General features: G+C 41.0%; 1 pseudogene; it reads right to left on the reverse strand.

Annotated features, from left to right (window-relative positions):
- Window positions 1-13,174: 13,174 nt before the first annotated feature.
- Window positions 13,175-14,446, reverse strand: LOC131924600 (signal recognition particle receptor subunit alpha-like; annotated as a pseudogene).
- Between the last annotated feature and the right edge of the window lie 207 nt (window positions 14,447-14,653).

Below are 14,653 nucleotides of genomic sequence, written 5' to 3' on the forward strand. Positions count from 1 at the left end.
TATTCATAAGTGACCCCAAAAATACTACCAGGGAACTCCTACAGCTGATAAACACCTTCAGTAATGTGGTGGGATACAAGATTAACTCAAAATAAAAATCAGTAGCCCTCCTATATACAAATGATAAATGGACTGAGAAAAAAAATCAGAGAAATAACACCCTTTACAATAGCCACAAATAATATAAAATACCTTGGGGTAACTCTAAGCAAGTAAAAGACCTGTATGACAAAAACTTTAAGTCTTTGAAGAAAGAAATTAAAGAAGGTATCAGAAAATGGAAAGATCTCCCATGCTCATGGATAGGTAGGATTAACATAGTAAAAAATGGCAGTCTTACCAAAAGCAATCTACAGATTCAATGCAATCCCAATAAAATCCCAACACAATTGTTCACAGACCTCAAAAGAACAATACTCAACTTCATATGGAAAAACAAAAATTCCAGGATAACTAAAACAATCATATACAATAAAAAAACTTCCAGAGGCATCACCATCCCTGACTTCATGCTTTACTATAAAGCTATAATAATAAAAAGAGCTTGGTGTTGACATAAAAACAGACACATAGAGCAATAGAATTGAAGACCCTGATATAAATCTACACACCTATGAATACCTGATTTTTGACAAAGAAGTCAAAATTGTACAATGGAAAAAAGAAAGTATCTTCAACAAATGGTGCTGGTATAACTGGATGTTAACATGTAGAAGATTGCAAATAGATCCATATCTATTGCCATGCACAAAACTCAAGTCCAAGTGGACAAAAGTCCTCAACACAAACTCAGTTACACTGAACCTGATAAAAGAGAAAGTGAGAAGTAGCCCTGAATATATTGGCACAGGAGACCACTTCCTGAATATAACATCAGTAGCACAGATACTGAGCTTGACAATTAATAAATGGGACTTTCTGAAACTGAAAAGCAAAGGGCATGATCAATAAGACAAAACAGCAGCCTATAGAATGGGAAAAAAATCTTCACCAACCACACATCTGACAGAGGAATCTCCAAAATATATAAAGAACTCAAGGAACTAGACATCAAAATACCAAATAATTAAAAAATGGGGCACAGATCTTAACAGAATTCTCAACAGAAAAATCTCCAATGGCTGAAAGCCAATTAAGGAATTGTTCAACATTCTTAGTCATCAGGGAAATGAAAATCAAAACGACTCTGAGATACCATCTTACACCTGTCTAATGGTGTAAGATCAAAATGGCTAAGATAAAAAACACTGAAGACAGCTTATGTTGGAGAGGATGTGGAGTAAGGGGAACACTCCTCCACTGCTGGTGGGAGTGCAAACTTGTACAGCCACTTTGGAAATCAGTATGGCAGTTTCTTAGAAAATTGGGAATCAATCTACCTCAAGACCCAGCAACACCACTCTTGGGCATATACCCAAGGGATGCTCAATCATACCATAAGGACACTTATTCAGTGATGTTCATAGCAGCATTATTCATAATGGCCAGAACCTGGAAACAACCTAGGTGTCCCTAAACTGAAGAATGGATAAAGAAAATGTGGTACATTTACATAATGGAGTATTACTCAGCAGTGAAGAACAACATCATGAAATTTGAAGGCAAATGGATGGAACTAGAAAAAAAATTATCCTGAGTGAGGTAACCCAGATCCAGAAAGACAAACATGGTATGTACTCACTCATAAGTGGATAGTAGATGTAAAGCAAAGGATAACCAGGCTATAATCTACAGCCCTAGAGAAACTAGGAAACAAGGACGACCCTAAGAGGGACACATGGATCACCCTGGGAAGGGGAAATAGATGAGATTTCCTGGGTAAACTGGGAGTGGAGGTAGAGGGGAGAAGATGGAGGATGGCAACATGAGGGATCAGGATGGTTGAGTTGTGGGAGGGACGGAAAGGGAGAGCAACAAAAGAGAAATCTTGATAGAGGGGGTCATTATGGGGTTAGAGAGAAATCTGGTGCCAGAGAAACTCCCAGAAATCCATAAGAATGACCCCAGATAAGACTCCTAGCAATAGTAGAGAGGGTGCTTGAACTGTAATCACATTGGTGACTACCCTAATTGTCATCATAGGACATTCATCCAGTAACTGATGGAAGTAGGTGCAGAGATCCACAGCCAAGCACTGGGCTGAGCTCTGGGAGTCCAGTTGAAGAGAGGGAGGAGGGATTATATAAGCAAGAGGGGTCAAGATTGTAATGGGGAAATCCAAAGAGAGCTGACCTGAGCTTGTGGGAGCTCAGGGAAGCTGGACCAACAGGTAGGGAGCCTGCATGGGACCGACCTAGGTCCCTTGCATGTGGGTGAAAGTTGTGTAGCTTGGTCTGTTTGCGGGACCCCTGGCAGTGGGGCCAGGATCTGTCTCTGGCACATGAACTGGCTTTTTGGAGCCAATTCCCTGTGGTGGGATGCCTCCCTCAGCCTTGATACAGGGAGGAGGAGTTTGGTCTTTCCTCAACTTGCAATGCAATGCTTTGTTGACTCCCATGGGAGGCCTTACCCTTTTTTGAGGAGTGGGTGTGTGGGGCTAGAAAGAAGGTGAAGAGGGAACAGGAGGAGAGGAAGGAGGGGAAACTGTGGTTGGTATGTAAAGTAAAAAAAAAATAATAAACAGAAGTAGAGATGACGAAGTGGCTGTGTCATCCAAAGCCCACCCCAGCATAGGTGATGATTTATGAAAGCTGCAAATCTGTGGCTCACTGCCTAACTGGCAGTCACCTGTCCAGGTTGGAGAGTGTCTCTTCCAGGTAACTCACCTGATCTGAACCGCTTCCAAGTAGCACAAGCCGACTGGCTGGACTAAGCCACTTCCAGGTCACTGTGTTTTTCTGGGAGTGTCTCCTAGCAGCCCTTCCTGTTATATAGAGACTTGAGGATTGAGGAGCTTGGTGACTCTGGTCAGGGATTTCCTGAGTTGTTTACTTTTTGATGTTTAAGGAACTTCTTGACAGGATCGAATGTTTAACCTCCCTTTAGAACATCCTGGCTCTTAAGGAGCTTCCCTCCTAGATAGAAAATTTGATTTAGAAGGAAATTGCCCATACAATACTTGTCTATGTCTGGTGTCTTGGAAGATGGCTTACGTCTAATTCAAGGAGGACATGATCTACTTGTGATTGCCAGGCCAGCTTCTGAGTGTCAGGGACTGCTCTTTGTATTTTGCCTTGGCACCAATCCTATGGTATGCCCAGATCTTGATTCTGGGAATTCAGCAGTGAATAAAATAGATAAAACCCATAGAGTTGATATGCAAATGTAGGAGACATCAGGAATAAGGGAAATAAGTAAATTAGAATGTGTTAGAAGGTGGTGAGTACCATGGAAGAACCAATACAGTAGCGAAAGGAATACTGGGAGGGAAGACATTTAAATTTGAAGTGAGAAGGTCAAGGCAAGCACCCCTATGAGGGTCACATTTTTTTTTTTTGAGAAAAGATGTAGAGGTGATGAAGGAATAAGGCATAAAGATATGAGAGAGTGTGATGCTTCCCAGGTGTAGAGTATAAGTTGCTCATTTTTTTGTCTGCTGCATTCTGAGATTGTCAAGGCACCCTATGGTTGCAGAAAATAGGGGAGAATAAAAAGACATGTTGTCCAGGAAGGTATTGGGGATAGATGGGTTAGGGATTTTAGTCCAATAATAAGAGAGCAGGCAGAATGCTGCTTTTGATAACTTCGAGGGTGGCAATCTCCAAGTGTGTCTTGGCCTAGAGATCTTCCATCTCCTGGACAGGAATGGCCAACTTTATTACCTTTGCTAGTTTACTGTTTGTGCAAAGTGCTAAAGCGAATACTTAAGATGATTCTATTCAAAAGTGTAATTCAGGGGACATTCATGCATTGGATGGAAAGTGAGATGGATAATTGTAGATTAGTCTTTAAGAGGAAGATCTTCAAATAAGGGAAGTAATAGTGTTGTAAATGCACACCACTGTTATATTGCACTGTAAACCCAAATTGAAGGGCTACATTGGCCAAAAAAGAAATTAATGTACTATACACATGTGTAAATATATAGTTCAATTATATAAAAACTAGACTTTGCAGCACAGGAACTGAGAGCTAAACTTTAGACATGATGCTCCCCCCCCTTCCATGAATTGGTTTGCCATGTATATCCTGAAAAACAAGTAACTTTCTTATGTATTCAAAGATCTATTAGCAAAGTCAGGGACTTAGTACTGACTTAGTACTGAGACTTAATCCATAGCCTTTACTCAGATTGTACCAGTTTCATACAATGCTTTATTTCCTAATGGCAGAAAATCCAAGATCACAAGGTATGTCTATTTTGTCTTAGGATTTTGCTTTTACTTGGAACAGATCCTGAAGGGAAGGTGTGTGTGTATGTGTGTGTGTGTGTGTGTGTGTGTGTGTGTGTGTGTGTGTGTGTTTCCTAGTCTCATGATGTTGACATTTTATGTATTTATTTTTTAAAAAATTAACTGACAATTTCATAATACCTACGATGTGTTTTGATTAAATCCACATGCCATTACCTCCCCTTTTAATTCTTCCCCTATTCCCCCTGTCACTCGCCTGCTTCCCAACTCCATGACCCTCCTCCTCAATCCACTTAGTGCTGTCTCTGTGCCCATGGGTGTAGAACCCTCTGCTGAAGTGCACAACCAGTCACTTTGTAAAATATGCTCTAATTTCAATTTATGTCATTAGATTTAGGTTACGCATGTTTGGTAAGAACATCATGGAAGTGACACTGAATTCTTCTCAGTGCATCAAAACAAAAGGGAAATGCTGCTGGTGAGTTTCAGTTCCAACAAAGAAGATTTTGATCAATTGATTAATAAAGTATTTCTACTGTGCTATGTTTTGAATATTAAATGTCCTCCATAGGCTTATCTATTGAATGATTGGTCCCTAGTTGGTAGCACTAACTTCAGGAGATATGGCCTGGCTGGAGGAATCAGGGCACTAGAGGTGTGGCTTTGAAATTTATATTTCATCTTTGGTGCCTTCCTCTTTATCTACTTTTTGTGTGGCATGATTTGGATAGTCTCCCCCATCACATGATCTTACTACCTTAATGTTCAGCCTTACCTCAGACCCAAGTGATGGAGCCAGCCCATCATAGACTGAAACTCTGGAACCATGAGTGTATTCATTACTTTTATATTGCTGTGATAAAACACCATGACCAAGGCAATTTCTAAAAGAAAGTGTTCAGCAATGCCCCAACTAGACATCTTATACCACCAAATAAACCCTGCAGTGCCAGGAATAGGTTATATCATGTTGAGTTGTTGGCCAAATGAGTTCCATAGATCCTCCCCAAAATTCACAGGTTATTTCCTACAAAACTGTTGGTAAGGTTTCATTGCTGAAGACATCACTTACTTCTGTCATGATGTATGGGAAAATCTACCTGGTGCTCAACTAGAAGCTTCATTCCCAACTGACTAGCATTCATGGTGCTGGAAGGTACCTTGCATGCTGGCAGAGGAGAAAAGTAACCATCAATATCACACAGTTATAAAACCTGCAACTTACATCAGCGATCTGCCTGCAAGATTTACTGGTGTAATAGCAGCACAAATGTTATAGGAGTAACCAGCCATTTTTGGTTGGATTTAAAGGCCCACTTCATGAGAGAGAATCCATACCTGACACTATTGAAGTGGCCAGGAAGCTGAGGCTAGACAGGCCCTAGGAGAAAAACCTACTACTCCTTTTCTGCTAAAGGAACATAGTAATAAAATGACTCTTAATGACTATTGTTATACCTATAGATCAGTGCCTCACTTAACCCTCATCAGACCCACAAGTGGACAATGTGCAGAGAGTGAGAGACTTTGGAACACTCAGCCCTAAATGAGATGACTTTATCAAATCCCCCTGCTCAAGGCTTAGCAATTTTTGCAGAAGAGGAGGCAGAAAGATTTTAAGAGCCAGAGGTGGTGTATGACTCCAAGGAAACAGTGTCTTCCAAACACAACAGGGCTGGTCCATCTATGAACTACAGAGACTGTGATAGTATGTACAAGAGCTGCACAGGTTCAATCCAGACAAAATCTCAGCACTGAGAAGAGGAGGAAGACACAAAGTCTCACTCCTAACCAAGAAGTGATTTACAGTTTCCTGCTGGGAAAGGGAAAGTAAGTTTTCTCTAATGGAATGGGACAGAGATCCAGACCCAGGAATAGTTGGCCAACACAGAACATATTTTTGTATTACTGGATTTTTGTTTGTTTTTAGTTTTATTTGTTTTGTTTTGAGAGAGAAATTATATGAAATTGGATGGGTAGAGAGGTGGGAAGGATCTAGGAGAAGTCAGTAAAAGTGAAAGAATAAGGTCAAAATGTATTGTATGAAAAAATTTAAATAAACATTAGTTAAAAATAAAACACTTAATTGCACTTATGGTTTTAGAGTGTTAGAGTCCATGAGGGCAGAGCAAAGGCATAGAGGTTGGAAAGCTGATAGCTCACATCTTGGTCCACAAGCAGGAGGCAAAGGGAGACATTGACAATGGAGTTAGTCTTTTAAAAACCTCAAAGCCAAGCTGGGCAGTGGTGGCACATGCCTTTAATCCCAGCACTCCAGAGGCAGAGTCAGGCAGATCTCTGTGAGTTCGAGACCAGCCTGGTCTACAGAGTGAGTTCTAGGAAAGGCACCAAAACTACACAGAGAAACCTTGTCTCAAAACAAACAAACAAAACAAACAAACAAACAAAAAACCCGAACAAACAAAAAACCCCAAAAAACCTCAAAGCCCACCCCAGTGACACATGTCCTCCAGCAAGGCCACACCTCCAAATCCTTCCCAAACAGTTCCACTAACTGGGGACCAAGTATTCAAACATTTGAGCCTATGGGGTCATTCTCATTCAAACTGCCACAATGAGGCAAAAATCTATAATTCCTCCTTTTAAATTGTTATTTTCAGGTGTTTGGTCAACAAAAGATGAATATTATATATTGAGTCTTACTTTTTTTGTAGTGAGTATGTATCTTGTAGGGGATACTATGGAACTATGTAAATATCTTCTGATTCTTTAAACATCCTTCCTTGTACACTATTCTTGTACACTCACTATTGCCAGCATGACTTTTCAAAATGTCAGTCACCAAGTGGTGATTTCCTAATTCCATCATTTTTTTTTACACTTAATTGTTAGCTTTCTGAGTTTAAGTTAACTGTGTGTGTGTGTGTGTGTGTGTGTGTGTGTGTGTGTGTGTGGCTAGGGGTTGAATTAGTCCATATCCTTAATTGCTTTCTACTTCCCCCTCATGTTTATCAGTTCGTAGAGAATTTCATATGGTTTATTTTAATCCTATTTACTCTCTTTCGTCACTCCTTCCAGTTCCACCACCCTTCTCTACCCACCCACATTTGTGTTCTCAGTTTGTTTGTTTTTTAATCATGTACAGTTGGTACTGCCCTTGGATGTGTGGCCTTCCACTAGAGCATGATTAATTCACCAGGATCCCCACCCTTAAACAAAACTGACTCTCACCAGGCAGCAGTGGCACATACCTTTAGTCTCCGCACTTGGGAGGCAGAGGCAGGTGGATCTCTGAGTTTGAGGCCAGCCTGGTCTACAGAGTGAGTTCCAGGACAGCCAAGGCTACACAGAGAAACCCTGTCTCAAAAAATCAAACCAAACAAACAAAGAATAAAACGCCGCCACCGCCACCGCCGCCGCCACCACCACCACAACAACAGCACCCCCTCCCCAACTCTCTCCCAACAGTCATTAATTGCCAATAGCTTCTTAGATAGGGGTAGGACTTTGTGCCTACCTCTTCTCTCCATGCTGGGATTTTTGTCTGGTGAGAGCTTGTACAGATTTTGGACATGCTGTCTAAACTACTCTGAATACATGGGTGCAGCTGGCCTGCTGGGTAAATCACCTATTACCCCTGACTCCTGCAATCTTTCTGCTTCCTCTTTCCCAATTATCCCTGAGCCCTGGAAAGAGGAGTATGTTATGAATGTCCAGGTTATGGACATTCTCTTTTTCTTTGAGTCTTGACCAGTTGTAGGTCTCTGTGTAAATCACCATGTACTTTAGAAAGAAGCTTCTGATGAGGGCTGAGAGATGTATTATTGACCAGTGGGTATAACTTTAAGACATTAAAAGTCAGTGTATACTATGCCTTTTAGCAGAATAACAGTGGTAGGAACTCTCGTTGGGCCAATGACCTAATTAGTCACAGGTTTCTGGCCCATGCTATCGGGGTCCTGTTTAGGAAGTCCTTTACTGTGCCAGTGAGTTCAAGCATATTTCTACTCTCTCAGAGTTAAGGTGTCAGGTCTTATGTCAAGGTCTTTGATCTGTTTGGAGTTGTGTTTTATGCAGGGTGAGAGGTAATGATTTATTTTCATTCTTTTACATTTGGCCATCCAGTTTGATCAGCACCAATTGTTGAAGATGCTGTCCTTTTCCCAGGTGTATTGTTGGTCTCTTGGAATCAAATGAGATGGTTGTAGGAACTGGAGTCCCCAGTTCTCTTCCATCGACCAGAGTGTCTGGTTTTATGCCAGTGTCTTGCAGTTTTTATTACTATAGCTGCTTGGTGTAACTTTAAACCAGAGTGATGATATCTTCAGCCATTGTTCTTATCATTCAGGATTGTTTTTGTTCTTCTGTTTCACGTGTGTGTGTGTGTGTGTGTGTGTGTGTGTGTGTGTGTGTGTGTTTCAAATAAAATTTAAGATTAATTGTTTCAATCAGTTGATGGTGATTACATTGTGTCTGTACATTGCTTCTAGTAGAACGGCCATTTTCACAATATTAATTCATGAGCATGGAAGGTCTTTCCATATTTTGACATCTCCTTCAATTTCTTTCTTCCATTTCTTAAACTTTTATTGTCAGTTTTATTTTTTATCTTTTTTCGCTTCTTTAGTTAGATTTGTTCTAAGATTTTCTTTGAAGCTATTGTGAATGGGATTGTGTCTCTGATTTCTTTCTTGTTATATTTGTCAGTTGTATGTGGAAAGGCTACTGATTTTTGTGTGTTAGTCTTATAACCTGGTACTCTGCTGAATGCATTTATCCCCTGTAGGATCTTTCTGGTGGGACCTTTAGGGTGTTTATGTGTAGAATTATGTTATCTGCAAATATGGATACTTTGACTTCTTTTTCTATGTGTCTTACCCTTTCTCATTTGCTGTTGTATTGCACTAGCTAAAACTTCAGGCATGTACTGAACAGGAATGCTGAGAGGGACATCCTTGTCTTGTTCCTAAGTTTAGTGGAAATGCTTTGAGTTTTTCTCTATCTAACATGATGTTGGCTGTGGGTTTGTTGTCTATTGCCTCTATTATGTTGAGATAGGTCCCATGTATCCCTAGATTCTTGGACTTTATCATGAAGAGATGTAGGATTTTGTCAAAGGCCTTTTCCACATTTATTTGAGATGATCACATGGTTTCTGTCCTTGAGTCTGTTTATGTGATGGATTATGTTTATTGATTGACATATGTTGAACCATTTCAGCATTTCTAGGATGAAGCTCATCTGATCATGTTGAATAATTTCTTGATATGTTTTTTAATTTGATTGGGAAACTGAAACATTTAATATTTTTAAAAACTTAAGTGAATCACACTCAGTATAATTATAAAGATCATTTTCAATTTAAACATTTATTATCCTTTTAGTTATCAATGCCAACAATCAGTCAAGCTTAATACTTATTCTTTTGAGGTTGATTTCTACAAATTTAAGAGTAGTATCTGTCCTGTGGTGTATTTCTGTGGTCAGCTCACTCACAAGGCATTGGTTGGTCCCCAGTACCCTCATTCTCCACCTCCAAAGTGATGTGAATTGCTTAATGGTACAAAACATCCCTTTGACATTCTATAGCTGCTGTGAATGTAATGAAAGTTGTAAGACTCTTCAGAGTTGTTCAGGGTATGAAGTGACTAAAAAAATTTATCACTACTGAGAGTTCAGTTTATTTTGAGAGAATCTGTTGCATTAATTTGTATTAATTAATGTTGTGTCATAGAATCTGTGTCTAATAATATTGGAGTCAGGGAAGCCCAAATCTTTTCAGAACATCAGAGCATGGATGCTTTGTGTTTTAAGGTCTTTGGGAAGAAATGGGCAGAATCATTTTCAAACTCAGGTGGTGTTAGTGGTGAAGGGTATTCAGTCCACTTGTAACATTTGCAGGTTCCTGTATACCCTGTAGGATTAATCCTCTTTTGCTTGAGTTAGGACAGCACTTCACCTAGAATCAGAACTATACGGGTCAAAGGATAGACTTAGAGTTGAGTGTTAATTCATCTTAGTTCTTCAATTCGAAGAATCATTAGTTGTGGTGGGCCACAGAGGCTTCCTAGTGAGACCTTACTCAGGGTCAGAGAACCTGGGCTTCCTTTACCCAGCAGGGCTGCATAATGGAATGATTTGGCCAGGGGCGTTTTATCAGGTATTTGAAAGAGTCTACACTTGGCTGTACAGTGTGCTTTGATCTTGCAAGGGGGAGGTCTTTTGCCTCTCCCCTTGGCATATTATAAAAAGCCCTTTTGAATAAAGCTCTGGGCAGTTGGGTATTGACCCAGCCCCCGCCTCCCCAAAATCTATCCTGTGTCTCTGTCTTTCTTATCATCTCTTTCTATGTTTCTACTTAATATTTCCTCAGTCCTGTCTCCTCCACCCAAGAACTCTTTGAAAGGTAGGAGCAGGTTGGAGCTGGACTCCCACAATTAGTTAAATAAAACATTCATAAGATAGTAGCCAAAAATGTATAGGTTAAAAACACCACCACCAGTGAAAGTACAAAAGCCGCATCAAGGCCCTGAACCCTAAAATCGTATATGAATTTTGGTCAAGTGAGGAATGGTTATATTCTTCTGCCAGAGAACTTTCTTTATAGCTCAGAGTCTGCATGTAACTTAAAAATATCCACCCTCAAATGAACAATCATTTTCCTGTTACATTCCCCATTATAGTGCCAATTTATAGTTAATTTGAATAATGTATTATATTATCCATTTAATATTTGTTTTCTTTGTCAGGGCTTAGACAAGATAATAAATTCCGTTTTCCCCATGGGTTCAGAATCTACTAAGAAAATATCAGCCTTACTTCTGCTGTCTGACAACTCTGCTTGCAGCTGCCTAAAGAGGGTTCCAGATGCCCTAGAACTGGAGTTACAGGTGGTTGTGAGCCTCCTGATGTGGGTGCGGGGAATCAAACTCGAGTCCTCTGGAAGGGCAGCCTGTGCTCTTAGCCACCGAGTCCCCTCTCCAGCCTCAATTCCAGAATCCTTTACCTTGCAGGAATCTTGCAATCTCTGGTATTAAAAATAAGTTTCACTCCTTTTGAAAGAACAGCTTGATAGAGTTTGACGAGGCTGTGGGAGATTCCTGGAGATGTTGACTGGGAGGGAGTTAAGAAGGATGCAGAACCTGATAGTCCTCATTGGAAGTAAAGGGGAGCTGGATTAATTCTTTGTTTTTTTCTTCCTACAACCCAAAAGGCAGTATTTGAAACTCATTTTCTTATATACACTATATATTTTTCTGGGCACTAGCCCTCTATTTATTGCAGTAATAGCACATCTGTAATACAAAGCTACAAGACAAGTTCTAACAATAGGAACAGTAGGAGAGAGGGATGAGGAAAAGCCAGATTCTGCTTAGGAGGTCAAGGGTGAGAGGTGAAAGAAATCCTTCTAATGACTGGCTTTCTCCCAGGAAGGTGGACATCCAAAGTTCATGTCTGGATTCTGAGAGAAATGAAGAATTAAATGACTGAGAAGCTCAATGCAACAGTTTATCTCAGCATTCTTTGTTTCATAGGGAAGTGGGGAGCTCACCTTTGACCCATTCATGACAAGGCCTAGCTGATGCTTTGGGCAACAATGGGTGGAGGTCATCATCCGATTTAGAATTTGCAACTATTAAGAACAGACTACCATACACTGCCAGAGTGAGGTAGCTGCCATTCTGGTCCTGGAACCTGTGTATTCTAGTGAGAGGTGCCAGCCAAGATTCAGAGGGGCCTTTGGGAATCTCTTAACTTAATGGGACTGGGACTTCAATCTGCTTCTAAGGTCAGATGACTTTGTATTCACACTAATTAGCAAAGTTCATCTTCTAACCACTGATCAGAGCTAGGAGACAGAATGAGTAGGCAGAAAGAGTCTTCAGTGACAAGACCATGATTCATTCCCCTTGGCAGGTAGCAGATGGGCTGATCAAGGAGTGGGGCTAGAAAAAGCTGTAAGCCTCTGTAGAGAGACACCAAAGACAAGTTGTTCACATGCTGCACAGTACATTCTAGATATAGGAAAAGGGGGAGGCAGCAATTTGGTGTTAGGCATGAGCTGTATGAGATTTGTACGAGAGTGGCCTCTATGGCCTTACTATTAAGACTGTGTAGATTTACGTGTCCACAGATGATAGTGGATGTATATTATAACAATAGAAGCTTTCAACTTGTCATCAATTATGTCAAATTTGTTAATGACAGTACCATCAATGAGGCAAGATGTTTGAGTCAAAGAATGGTCAACCAAGACTGTGTTAAACTTGATTGTGGCCCTTGGTGTTGTTTGAATCTTAGATGGTCTTTTAATAAAAATCCAGAGCCAGATATGAGGGTGAAAGCTGAAAGATCAGAGAAGCAGAACAGCCAGCCACTAGTTCTTACCTCTACAAAATCCTCATCCTAAATAGAGTTTGAGTTCCTGTTTCCTCATGCCTTATATACCTTTCTCTGCCCTGCCATATTACTTCCTGGGATTAAAGGCCTGTGTGCTTCCAAGCAAAGGCATGAGATCTCAAGTGCTAGGATTAAAGGTGTGTGCCACCACTACCTGACCTCTATGTCTAATCTAGTGGCTGGCTCTGTCCTCTGTTCTTCAGGCAAGTTTATTAGGGTACACAATATATTAATATATTACCTCACCTTGACTTCACTGCCCACTAAAGCCATCTCCATAAACAGTACCACCTAAGGTGTATCAGCAGTAATGAATTTGGACAGGGAAGTCATTAAGGACCATGATCTTGTATGTAGCCCGTCTTGTCCCATAGTGCTACATAAAATCCTGAGCTATGTGTAAGGGCATTGGCTTTCTTGCCATAGCCCTTTTCAAACAACTGCACTGATGATGAGGTCATCATAGCTCTGGAGGGCAGTGTAGGGCAGTCCCATACCAGGTGTGTGTACGTAGAGCTGGATCATAGGAGCAATGAGGGTGATAAAACTACTCTCCAAAGCCAGCAGGAAATCTTGGCAAGATTAGTAGACTTCTCTACTCTCTCAACACCACCACAGAAGGTGACAACATAAGGGTGCTGGCAATGTTGTATAGCCATGATATTCCAGAGCATGCCTATGTGATGCTGTGCCTGGAGAACCTGCTGGATTGCGGAAGTCACGATGCTGAACATCCCCATCACTGTCCCTTCCAACTTGCTGACAACAGATTCATCCAGCTGGACAGCAATGTCTGTGCCTACATTCCTAGTGATGAGATAATCACACATCTAAAGAGAGAACCCATGTCTTCTGGATTTAAGCTCTTGGAACCCACAAGGTCCTTTGGCATCCCAAACCTGCCACCCAGAGTTCCCTTGGTAGCACTAAAGTTGGGAGTTTTGAATGGACCCTTCATCTTCTGAGTTGCTGCTGTTCAGGGCTTGAAGCTGCCAAGCAGGCCCAGTGCCTAGATTCAAGTCAATATCTTCAGATAGGGCAGCATCTGGGGTCCCACTGGTGGTAGGAATGCTATAATCCAGGACTTCTTTGCTTACACAGCCACCTACTTCCATATCCAAGAGTGTTTGCCTTTCTCTTTTGGAACATCTGACTTTGTGACTGGGTGGATTTGTCCACATCTCTCCCATGCTTCTGGTTGAACTTCTCCTCTTCTGGAAAGTTATACTCAGTTCTTAGACCTGCAGGGGCATGCTTGGTTAGTAGCCAAATGATTATCAGAGCCTTTCTTCATGTCTTCCCTGGTGCTTTTTTCTATTCTTTGATGTTTCCTTGGGCTTTTCTTCCTCTCTTGTTTCAGTCATGGATCTCACAGGCTTTATAGTTCTTTGATAATCTTTAAATTTCCTCATGGTAATGGGACCAGAGATTTTATTGCTCACCTCTGCTTGGCGAAGGAGTTGCTGAAAGGCATTTTACAAACCCAAAGTGTCATGAAGTGGCCTTAAGCTCTTTTTTGTTGGAACTGTGTGGTACTTGTCGAAGTAGCTAGGACATGCTATGTGTCTATGTATGTCAGTTCTAGGATCTTATGAAAACCAATTTCACACTAGCTCAAACTGGTTGTCCAGTTTATAGCTGAGTGTGAGAGCCTCATAGGAGAAGGAATTGTTACTTTCTTGTTCCTACAATAGTATTTTAGTAAGGAGTGCATTAACAAGTGGCGCAAGTCACTCATGGAAGCACCAGTGCAGAAGTCCATCCTTGGGGAAAATGGGGAAGAAGTTGAGCATGGAAGCAGAGAGAGGGAGGGATAATGACACACAGTGAGAAAGACACAGAGAGAAAGACATACAGAGAGAAAGACACAGAGAGAAAGACATACAGAGAGAAAGACACACAAAGAGAAAGACACACAGAGAGAAAGACACACACACAGAGAGAGAGAGAGAGAGAGAGAGAGAGAGAGAGAGAGAGAGAGAGAGAGAGAGAGAGAGAGA

The sequence above is a fragment of the Peromyscus eremicus genome, chromosome 14 (assembly GCF_949786415.1).
Source record: "Peromyscus eremicus chromosome 14, PerEre_H2_v1, whole genome shotgun sequence".
Lineage (NCBI taxonomy): Eukaryota > Metazoa > Chordata > Mammalia > Rodentia > Cricetidae > Peromyscus > Peromyscus eremicus.